Consider the following 12802-nt stretch of genomic DNA (forward strand, 5'->3'; position numbering starts at 1 on the left):
GTTGAAAACTACCCAATTTGTGTTAAAAACTATTAAAAATAGGTTAAAACTTACCTAAATTTACTTGAAAACTACTCAAATTGGGTTGAAAACTACTCAAATTGGGTTGAAATCTACCTACATTTTGTTAATAAACTACTCAAATTGGGTTGAAAACTACCCAAATTGGTTTGAAAACTACCCAAATTAGGTTGAAAACTACCCAAATTGGGTTGAAAACTACCCAAATTAGGTTGAAAACTATTCAAATTAGGTTGAAAACTACCCAAATTGGGTTGAAAACTACCCAAATTAGGTTGAAAACTATTCAAATTGGGTTGAAAACTACTCAAATTAGGTTGAAAACTACCCAAATTGGCTTGAAAACTACCCAAATTGGGTTGAAAACGATTTAAATTGGGTTGAAACCTACCCAAATTGAGTTGAAAACTACCCAATTGGTCTTGAAACTATCCAAATTGGGTTTAAAACTACCCAAATTGGGTTGAAACCTACCCAAATTGGGTTGAAACTACCCAAATTAGGTTGAAAACTATTAAAATTGGGTTGAAAACTACTCAAATTGGGTTGAAAACTACTCAAATTGGGTTGAAATCTATCTACATTTTGTTAATAAACTACTCAAATTGGGTTGAAAACTACCCAAATTGGATTGAAAACTACCCAAATTAGGTTGAAAACTACCCAAATTGGGTTGAAAACTACCCAAATTAGGTTGAAAACTATTCAAATTGGGTTGAAAACTACTCAAATTGGGTTGAAAACTACCCAAATTGGCTTGAAAACTACCCAAAATGGGTTGAAAACTACCCAAATTGAGTTGAAAACTACCCAATTGGGCTTGAAAACTACCCAAATTGGGTTGAAACTACCCAAATTGGGTTGAAAACTTAAAATTGGGTTGAAAACTATTAAAATTGGGTTGAAAACTACTGAAATTGGGTTGAAAACTACCCAAATTGTGTTAAAAACTATTCAAATTTAGTTGAAACCTACTTAAATTTACTTGAAAACTACTCAAATTGGGATGAAAACTACTCAAATTGGGTTGAAATCTACCTACATTTTGTTAATAAACTAGGGACGGCGTGGCGAAGTTGATAGAGTGGCCGTGCCAGCAATCGGAGGGTTGCTGGTTACTGGGGTTCAATTCCCACCTACTACCATCCTAGTCACGTCCGTTGTGTCCTTGGGCAAGACACTTCACCCTTGCCCCTGATGGCTGCTGGTTAGCGCCTTGCATGGCAGCTCCCGCCATCAGTGTGTGAATGTGTGTGTGAATGGGTGAATGTGGAAATACTGTCAAAGCGCTTTGAGTACCTTGAAGGTAGAAAAGCGCTATACAAGTATAACCCATTTATCATTTATTTACTCAAATTGGTTTGAAAACTCCCCAAATCGGATTGAAAACAACCCAAATTAGGTTGAAAACTACCCAAATTGGGTTGAAAACTACCCAAATTAGGTTGAAAACTATTCAAATTGGGTTGAAAACTACTCAAATTGGGTTGAAAACTACCCAAATTGGCTGGGAAACTACCCAAATTGGGTTGAAAACTACCCAAATTGGGTTGAAAACTATTTAAATTGGGTTGAAACCTACCCAGATTGAGTTAAAAACTACCCAATTGGGCTTGAAAACTACCCAAATTGGGTTGAAAACTACCCAAATTGGGTTGAAACCTACGTAAATTGGGTTGAAACTATCCAAATTAGGTTGAAAACTATTAAAATTGGGTTGAAATCTACTCAAATTGGGTTGAAAACTACTCAAATTGGGTTGAAAACTACTCAAATTGGGTTGAAAACTACCCAAATTGGGTTAAAAACTATTAAAATTTGGTTGAAACCTACCTAAATTTAGTTGAAAACTAGTCAAATTAGGTTGAAAACTAGTCAAATTGAGTAGTTTTCAACTCAGCAATTATCAGAGTGTATGAGCACGTAAGAGACGGCCATCTAGGTTGTAGGTGTTGGATGGACTTTCTTCCTTCAGGAGGAGAAAAGGGTTTTCCCCCAAACTGGGAAGCACAGACCTGATTGCTCCATTATTGGATTAAAGAGGTGTGTCCCATAAAGGTGAGTGTAGGATCTAATAAAGATGACACGCCCACAGACAGATGTTCAGGCCATCTGTGGATCATCTAATCATTGGGTTAAAAACTATTGAAACCTACCTAAATTTAGTTGAAAACTATTCAACTTGGGTTGAAAACTACTCAAATTGGATTGAAAACTACTCAAATTGGGTTGAAAACTACTCAAATTGGGTTGAAATCTACCTACATTTTGTTAATAAACTACTCAAATTGGGTTGAAAACTACCCAAATTGGATTGAAAACTACCCAAATTAGGTTGAAAACTACCCAAATTGGGTTGAAAACTACCCAAATTAGGTGTAAAACTATTCAAATTAGGTTGAAAACTACCCAATTTGGGTTGAAAACTACCCAAATTAGGTTGAAAACTACTCAAATTGGGTTGAAAACTACCCAAATTGGCTTGAAAACTACTCAAATTGGCTTGAAAACTACCCAAATTGGCTTGAAAACTACCCAAAATGGGTTGAAAACTACCCAAATTGGGTTGAAAACGATTTAAATTGGGTTGAAACCTACCCAAATTGAGTTGAAAACTACCCAATTGGGCTTGAAAACTACCCAAATTGGGTTGAAACTACCCAAATTAGGTTGAAAACTATTAAAATTGGGTTGAAAACTATTAAAATTGGGTTGAAAACTACTCAAATTGGGTTGAAAACTACTCAAATTGGGTTGAAAACTACCCAAATTGTGTTAAAAACTATCAAAATTCGGTTGACACCTACCTAAATGTACTTGAAAACTACTCAAATTGGGTTGAAAACTACTCAAATTGGGTTGAAATCTACCTACATTTTGTTAATAAACTACTCAAATTGGGTTGAAAACTACCCAAATTGGATTGAAAACTACCCAAATTAGGTTGACAACTACCCAAATTGGGTTGAAAACTACCCAAATTAGGTTGAAAACTATTCAAATTGGGTTGAAAACTACTCAAATTGGGTTGAAAACTACCCAAATTGGCTTGAAAACTACCCAAATTGGCTTGAAAACTACCCAAATTGGGTTGAAAACTATTTAAATTGGGTTGAAATCTACCCAAATTCGGTTGAAAACTACCCAATTGAGCTTGAAAACTACCCAAATTGGGTTGAAAACTACCCAAATTGGGTTGAAACTACCCAAATTAGGTTGAAAACTATTAAAATTGGGTTGAAAACTACTCAAATTGGGTTGAAAACTACTCAAATTGGGTTGAAAACTACCCAAATTGTGTTAAAAACTATTAAAATTTGGTTGAAACCTACCTAAATTTACTTGAAAACTACTCAAATTGGGTTGAAAACTACTCAAATTGGGTTGAAATCTACCTACATTTTGTTAATAAACTACTCAAATTGGGTTGAAAACTACCCAAATTGGGTTGAAAACTACTCAAATTGGGTTGAAACCTACCCAAATTGAGTTAAAAACTATTTGGGCTTGAAAACTACCCAAATTGGGTTGAAAACTACCCAAATTGGGTTGAAACCTACCTAAATTGGGTTGAAACTATCCGTTCAAATCCCAGCCGAGTCATACCAAAGACTATAAAAATGGGACCCATAACCTCCCTGCTTGGCACTCAGCAACATAGGGTTGGAGTTGGGGGTTAAATCACCAAAATGATTCCCGGCCGCGGCGCCGCTGCTGCCCACATTTGTCCCATCCCCAAGGGGATGGGACAAATGCAGAGGACAAATTTCACCACATCTAGTGTGTGTGTGACAATCATTGGTACTTTAATCTTTAATCAAATTAGGTTGAAAACTATTAAAATTGGGTTGAAATCTACTCAAATTGGGTTAAAAACTATTAAAATTCGGTTGAAACCTACCTAAATTTAGTTGAAAACTACTCAAATTAGGTTGAAAACTACTCAAATTGAGTAGTTTTCAACTCAGCAATTATCAGAGTGTATGAGCACCTAAGAGACGGCCATCTAGGTTGTAGGTGTTGGATGGACTTTCTTCCTTCAGGAAGAGCAAAGGGTTTTCCCCCAAACTGGGAAGCACAGACCTGATTGATCCATTATTGGATTAAAGAGGTGTGTCCCATAAAGGCGAGTGTAGGATCTAATAAAGATGACACGCCCACAGACAGATGTTCAGGCCATCTGTGGATCATCTAATCAGGTCTGAGAGACCTCTGACCTGTGTTGCATTGTTCCAGATCATGTATGACATCACAACTAGACCAGAGAGGGGGTTTAGGTCGGGGGTTAGGTCTCGGACATTTAGACAATCTCATAATTGACTGGCGCTCAGCTGGAAGAAAGCAGTTTGATCATCACATCCATGACACCTGATGCAAATAGAGAAGTCCAGGTCCTTCCCTGAGTGTGTTAATAACAAGAAGGAGCACACTCCGTCAAAGGTCAGCAGCCACAACAGTCGCTCATTGAAGCTCAACGTCCTGAGTCGCCTCTCCATGGCAGCCAAGCTGATACTTGGCAGCATGACTTGCTCAAAAGCGTTGCAGCTGCAAACACACACACACAGGCACACACAGGCACACACACACACACACACGCACGCACACACGCACGCACGCACAGTGCACCCGGAAAGTATTCACAGTGCTTCACTTTTGCCACATTTTGTTATATTACGGCTTTATTCCAAAATGGAATATATTCATGTGTGCCCTCAAAATTCTACACACAATACCCCATATGTTTTGTTAATGTATTAAAAATCCAAATGTAACAAATCACATGTACATAAGTATTCACATATTTTGCCATGAAGCTGAAAAGTGATTTCAGGTGCATCCTGTTCTCCTGTTTCAACTGATCATCCTTCAGATGTTCCTGCAGATTCATTGGAGTCCCCCAGCGCCTACCTTTTTCCCACCTTTTACGGGACGTCAGAAGTGGCGACCCATCACCGTTCCTGTTCTGTTCCTGTACAATGTTTGTCTAATCTTGAACGGGTGACAATAAAGTGCATGCCATACCATCCCATACAACACCATCACATACATGCCATACCATACCATATCATACATACCATCTCATATCCTCCCATCCCATACCATACCATCCCATACTATACATGCCACACCATACCATACCATACCATCCCATACCATTCCATTCCATACCATACCATACCATACGTGCCATCCCATCCCATACCATACCATCCCATACTATACATGCCATACGATACCATACCATACATGCATACCATACCATCCCATACAATTCCATAACATACCATACCATATGTGCCATCCCATCCCATCCTATACCATACCATCCCATCCCATACATCCCATCCCATCCCATCCCATCCTATACCATACCATCCCATACCATACATCCCATCCCATACCATCCCATACATACCATACCATACATCCCATCCTATACATACCATCCCCTCCCATCCGATACCATACCATATATCCCATCCCATCCTATACCATCCCATACATACCATCCCATCACATTGTATACCATACCATACCATCCTATCCCATCCTATACCATCCCATCCTATACCATCCCACCCCATCCCATCCCATACATACCATCCCATCCTATACCATACCATCCCATCCATCCCATCCTTTACCATACCATACCATCCCATACATACCATACCATACATCCCATCCCATACATACCATCCCATCCCATACATACCATCCCATCCTATGCCATACCATACCATCCCATCCTATACCATACCATCCCATCCTATACATACCATACCATACCATCCCATACATACCATCCCATACATCCCATAACATACCATCCCATCCCATACCATACATGCCATAACCTCCCATCCCATACATACCATCCCATCCCATACCATACATACCATCCCATACATACCATACATCCCATCCCATACCATACATGCCATACCCTCCCATCCCATACATCCCATACCATACCATACATACCATCCCATCCCATCCCATACATCACATACCATCCCATCCCATACCATACCATCCCATACATGCCATACCCTCCCATCCCATACATACCATCCCATCCCATACCATACATCCCATCCCATACCATACATCCCATACCATATATGCCATACCCTCCCATCCCATACATACCATCCCATACCATACATATCATCCCACCCCATCCCATACCATACCATACCATTTTACTGTGATTATTGGCGAGCCAATAGAAATTGACCAGTGACTCCCAAGTGTGGGTGGAGCCTAACAATATCTGAGCATAGGATCAGTCAGGAAGTCATGTGACACAGCAGGGACATTTCAGTGAGAATCAGTAACACACATACACACACACACACACACACACACACACACACACACACACACACACACACACACACACACACACACACACACACACACACACACACACACACACACACACACACACACACAATAGGCTGGTAGTGCTGCACTGTGGCTGGTGTATGACAGGAAGTCATGTCTGAGCATGATTTCTACCATGAAGATAAAGAAAGTGGTGTCACTGCTCAACATGATCAGGAAGTCAATAAAAAGTACAAAGTTGATTACCTGCCTCACAAAAATGTGTTCACAGGTGATTGGAACAAGAGCTGGCATGAAATCAATGATTCATTCATTCGTGACGTTATTAATGTATAAGTTTACAGCTGCAGCCTTTCAGGAAGTCTTAAAGGGACAGTGCACTCATTTTGGAACTGCGCCCATCATCCACAATCACATGTGTCTTTCACGTTCTGTCTTTTCACAACATAAAAAAACTGCTCGTCAGAGGCATCTAACACTGCATTATGATCTATTCTGCCTATACAGCGCTCTAAAAAACATCAACAATAAATAGTAAATAGTTCAAAGTGCTGACTCATTACCACAAAAATGGTTTAAAAAAACCATGAAGTGGATTTATATTCCAATCTCATGAAACCCAGTCTTATCACTGAGATAGTGATAAGACACATAAGTACAAAAACTAATCACTTGTAGCAGTAGTTATCACCAAGTAGCACCCCAGAAAACACTTGGCTCTCCAAGTAGCACCATCATTACAATACAGTTGCGTAGAAGGCCTAAGTATTCAACAAAAACAAGTACATTTCATATTTTTGGCCACTGAAACATAACACACAGTTTGAACAGTAACACCGTGTATGAATATAGGAAGATACAACACTGTACTTTATAATCAAGTGATTATTTGGCATGCTTTTGTAGATTATTTTGTCAATGGTGTCATTGAACAGATATTTATGATTAAGTTTAAATAGAGATTGAAAGACTTAAATAAAAAATAAAGAATTGAAGCAGTTTGGTAGAATGGCCCTTCTACACACTGTTAGTGTATATGTCATGTAGTATCTGACACAATCATAACAACATGTCATATTTACATTATTTTGCTACTTTTAACCATTACCCAAACTACTTTCCTGTTTGTTTATGTCACAGTCTTTATATATTAAAGTATATATGTCATGTAGTATCTGACACAATCATAAGAACATATCATATTTACATTATTTTGCTACTTTTAACCATTACCCAAACTACTTTCCTGTTTGTTTATGTCACAGTCTTTATATATTAAAGTATATATGTCATGTAGTATCTGACACAATCATAACAACATGTCATATTTACATTATTTTGCTACTTTTAACCATTACCCAAACTACTTTCCTGTTTGTTTATGTCACAGTCTTTATATATTAAAGTATATATGTCATGTAGTATCTGACACAATCATAACAACATGTCATATTTACATTATTTTGCTACTTTTAACCATTACCCAAACTACTTTCCTGTTTGTTTATGTCACAGTCTTTATATATTAAAGTATATATGTCATGTAGTATCTGACACAATCATAACAAAATGTCATTTTTACATTATTTTGCTACTTTTAACCATTACCCAAACTACTTTCCTGTTTGTTTATGTCACAGTCTTTATCTATTAAAGTATATATGTCATGTAGTATCTGACACAATCATAACAACATGTGATATTTACTGTATTTTGTTCCTTTCAATCATTACCCAAACTACTTTCCTGTTTGTTTATGTTACAGTCTTATAACAAAAGTATATATGTCATGTAGCGTCTGACACAATCATAACAACATGTCATATTTCCCGTTTGTTTATGTTACAGTCTTATAAGAAACGTACAGTATACAGTATATGTCATGTAGTATCTGACACAATCATAAAAACATGTCATTATTTAGTTCCTTTTAAGCATTACCCAAACTACTTTCCTGGGTGCACTCATTCCACACGGCACATTGCAACAACGTATGTCGTTAAGCACTGACTGTTTCAATTAAGAAGATAAAGCAGTAATTATGAATTATTTGTTACAGTCTTATAACAACATTAAATTATGTATTTTTACATTCGTTTGTGTTTCAGCCTTATAACAACACAAAATTATGTATTTTTACATGTGTTTATGTTACAGTCATAAAACAAAAATAAATTATGTATTTTTACATTTGTTTATTTTATAGTCTTTTTCCAAAATTAAATGAGGTATTTAAAAAAAAGGATGTTATAGTCTTATTCTAAAATTAAAACCCCAATTTTTACATTCGTTTATTTTGCAGTCTTATAACAAAATTAAATGAGGTATTTAAAAAAAAGTGTGTTATAGTCTAATTCTAAAATGAAAAGCAGTATTTTTACATTTGTTTATGTTTTAGTCTTATTTCAAAATTAAATTATGTATTTTTACATTTGTTTATAATGCAGTCAAAATTCTAAAATTAAATTATGTGTTTTTACACTTGTTTATAATACAGTCTAATTCTAAAATTAAATTATGTATTTTTACACTTGTTTATAATACAGTCTAATTCTAAAATTAAATTATGTATTTTTACACTTGTTTATAATACAGTCTAATTCTGAAATTAAATTACCGGTATGTATTTTTGCATTTGCTTATGTTAGTCTTATTCCAAAATTAAATTGTATTTTTACATTAGTCTTATTCCAAAATTAAATTAGGATTTTTTACATGTGTTTGTGTTGCAGCCTTAATCCAAAATTAAATTATGGATTTTTACATTTGTTTATAGATACAGTCTAATCATAAAATTAAATGATGTATTTTTACATTTGTTTATAGTACAGTGTAATTCTAAAACTAAATGATGTATTCATTTGTTTGTGTTGCAGCCTTATTCCAAAATTAAAGTATGTATTTTAACCTGTGTTTATCAGATCTCAATTCTAAAAGGGAATTATTTATTTGTAATTAGTTTTAAAGCTCCAGCCTCATTCCAAAATGTAATCAATTATTTCCCCTGACAAAATTCTACAGACAAAAGCTCATGATGACAACAGATTTTTTTTAACATTTGCAAATGTAGTAAAAATTGTACATAATTATTCACAGCTTTTGTGCAATTCTATTTATTTTCTATCTTTTATAAATGTGCAAACATTTCAGATTTTTACTTTTTTTCATGTTGGGGGAAAAATGTATCCCATAAGGGTGTATATATATATATATATATATATATATATATATATATATATATATATATAAAGTGAAGTGAATTGAAGTGAATTACACTTTATATAGCTCTTTTTCTCAAGTGACTCAAAGCGCTTTACATTGTGAAACCCAATATCTAAGTTACATTTAAACCAGTGTGGGTGGCACTGGGAGCAGGTGGGTAAAGTGTCTTGCCCAAGGACACAACGGCAGTGACTAGGATGGCGGAAGCGGGGATCGAACCTGCAACCCTCAAGTTGCTGGCACGGCCGCTCTACCAACCGAGCTATACCGTCCCATTAACTGCCATTAATACATGTATATTTTCAGTAGACCCATAATAAATTAATAAAAGAACCAAACTTCATGAATGTTTTTTGTGACCAACAAGTATGTGCTCCAATCACTACATCACAAAAAAATAAGAGTTGTAGAAATTATTGGAAACTCAAGACAGCCATGACATTATGTTCTTTACAAGTGTATGTAAACTTTTGACCACGACTGTATATATATATATATATATATATCCATCCGTCCATTTTCTACCGCTTATTCCCTTCGGGGTCGCGGGGGTCGCTGGAGCCTATCTCAGCTGCAATCGGGCGGAAGGTGGCGTACACCCTGGACAAGTCGCCACCTCATCGCAGGGCCAACACAGATAGACAGACAACATTCATATATATATATATATATATATATATATATATATATATATATATATATATATATATATATATATATATATATATATATATATATGTATATTTATATAAATACATATACATATATATGTATGTATATATACATAAATATACATATATATATATATATATATATATATATATATATATATATATATATATATATATATATATATATATATATATATATATATATATAAATATATATGTATATTTATATAAATACATATACATATATATATATGTACATGTATATATATATATATATATGTATATATATATATATATACATATATATATATGTATAAAAATATATATGTATATTTATATAAATACATATACATATATATATGTACATGTATATATATATATATATATATATGTATATATATATATATATATATACATTTATATATATATGTATAAAAATATATATGTATATTTATATAAATACATATATATATATATATATATATATATATATATATATATATATATATATATATATATATATATATATGTATATATACATATACATACATATATATATATATATATATATATATATATATATACACATATATACATATATACATATACACATATATACATATATACATATATATACATATATATATATATATATATATATATATATATATATATATATATATATATATATATATATATATATATATATATATATATATATATATTAGGGCTGCAAATCTTTGGGTGTCCCATGATTCGATTCAATATTGATTCTAGGGGTCACGATTAGATTCAAAATCGATTTTTTCCGATTCAACGCGATTCTCGATTCAAAAACGATATTTTTTTATATTTATTTATTTATATACATATAAAAATATAAATAAATATATATATATATATATATATATATATATATATATATATATATATATATATATATATATATATATATATATATATATATAGTATATATATATATATATATATATATATATATATATATATGTATATATATATATATATATATATGTATATATACAGTATATATATATATTTTTTTATATTTATTTATATATTTTTTTAATATTTATTTATTTATATTTATATATATATATAAGTAAATATAAAAACATAAATAAATATATATAAATATAAATAAAAATTAAAATTAAAATATATATATATATATATATATTTATTTTTTTTAAATATGTATTTATTTATATTTATATATATATAAATAAATATAAAAAAATAAATATATATATATATCATGTATATATATATATATATGTATATATATATATATATATATATATATATATATATATATATATATATATATATATATATATATATATATATATATATATATATATATATATATATATATATATATATATATATATATATATATATATATATATATATATATATATATATATTTACAGACAGGACCCAGAAGTAAGAGTGATAAGAAGTAGGAGATGTTTATCTCCTAGAAGGAAGAAGGAGTAGGATCTTCAGAACCGTGGACAGAGCCCACTCAACATGGAGGTCAGCTGCGGAGTGACCACGCATGACCACCACACACACACGTCTCATCAAATATTCACGTCCACTCTGCACATGTAATATCCACTGCACGTAAAACTGCACAAGTGTGACACGACGTGCCCACGAGTCACGTGACAACGTATAGAAACATACACGCAACGGCGCTCCTCATTTATTGGACCGATTCCAAATGATATCACCTCCAATACATGATCGATACAAACGGGAATAATCGATAGATGAAGTATAAATGGCTACGTACCGACCAGGGGAATCCACTTGTTCAGCCTTGGGAAAACGAAAGCATCGCCTTCTTCCCTCGCAGGCAGAAGGGGGATGGCGAAAAGGCGAGAGGTGAGGTGAAGACGGATATAGTAACGTGCACTTCCGGGAAGACATTTGTTTACTTCAAAATAAAACTCTCTGGAAACGCAGCGTTCGCCTCGTAAATGCCAAATTAAGACTTTTTAAACGCGTCTAGAAGTAAATACAAGGACAACTGTGTTCATGTCGTCTTAGTTGGTTGAAGTTTATTTAACATTTAAATTCTATACACCACGTTTTTTTATTTCTCTTTACAACATGCCCAAAAAAGGAGTAGGAAGAAACGAAGTTTATTTAATCCAACCCAACATATATGTTGACTTCCTGTTCTCACTTTGTAACACACTTTACAAAAATTACTTCTAAATACAACAGCTCTCTTTATAATAGTTATATCCGTTGTAATTCACATAATAAAATGTATAATATCTTATTTTCAGTTAGTTCAAGACGTTTGTCATAATTCTGTTTCATTGTACTTTGTAAACACTTTGAAGACTTTCTTAAAGTGGATCATGTTAGTACATTGTTCACAAGGGAAATTGTTCCACACAGTAGCTCAGTTACAAAGGATGGAAAGGGTAATGCAAGTATAAAGTAGACTAAAAATGTACCATAGTAGCAATATAAAATATAACATATATGTAATATTT

The 12802-nt window shown here is 33.1% G+C and overlaps 1 protein-coding gene across 2 annotated transcripts in view; it reads right to left on the bottom strand.

Annotated features, from left to right (window-relative positions):
* The window catches only part of pacsin1b (protein kinase C and casein kinase substrate in neurons 1b), a 56916-nt gene extending 44731 nt beyond the window's left edge, over positions 1-12185 (bottom strand). For both annotated transcript variants that reach the window (XM_062037624.1, XM_062037622.1), the window contains exon 1: positions 12088-12185. The gene's annotated coding sequence lies outside the window, so the exon portion shown is untranslated. The remainder of the gene's footprint in view (positions 1-12087) is intronic.
* Between the last annotated feature and the right edge of the window lie 617 nt (positions 12186-12802).

This window comes from Entelurus aequoreus, linkage group LG26 (genome assembly GCF_033978785.1).
Source record: "Entelurus aequoreus isolate RoL-2023_Sb linkage group LG26, RoL_Eaeq_v1.1, whole genome shotgun sequence".
NCBI lineage: Eukaryota > Metazoa > Chordata > Actinopteri > Syngnathiformes > Syngnathidae > Entelurus > Entelurus aequoreus.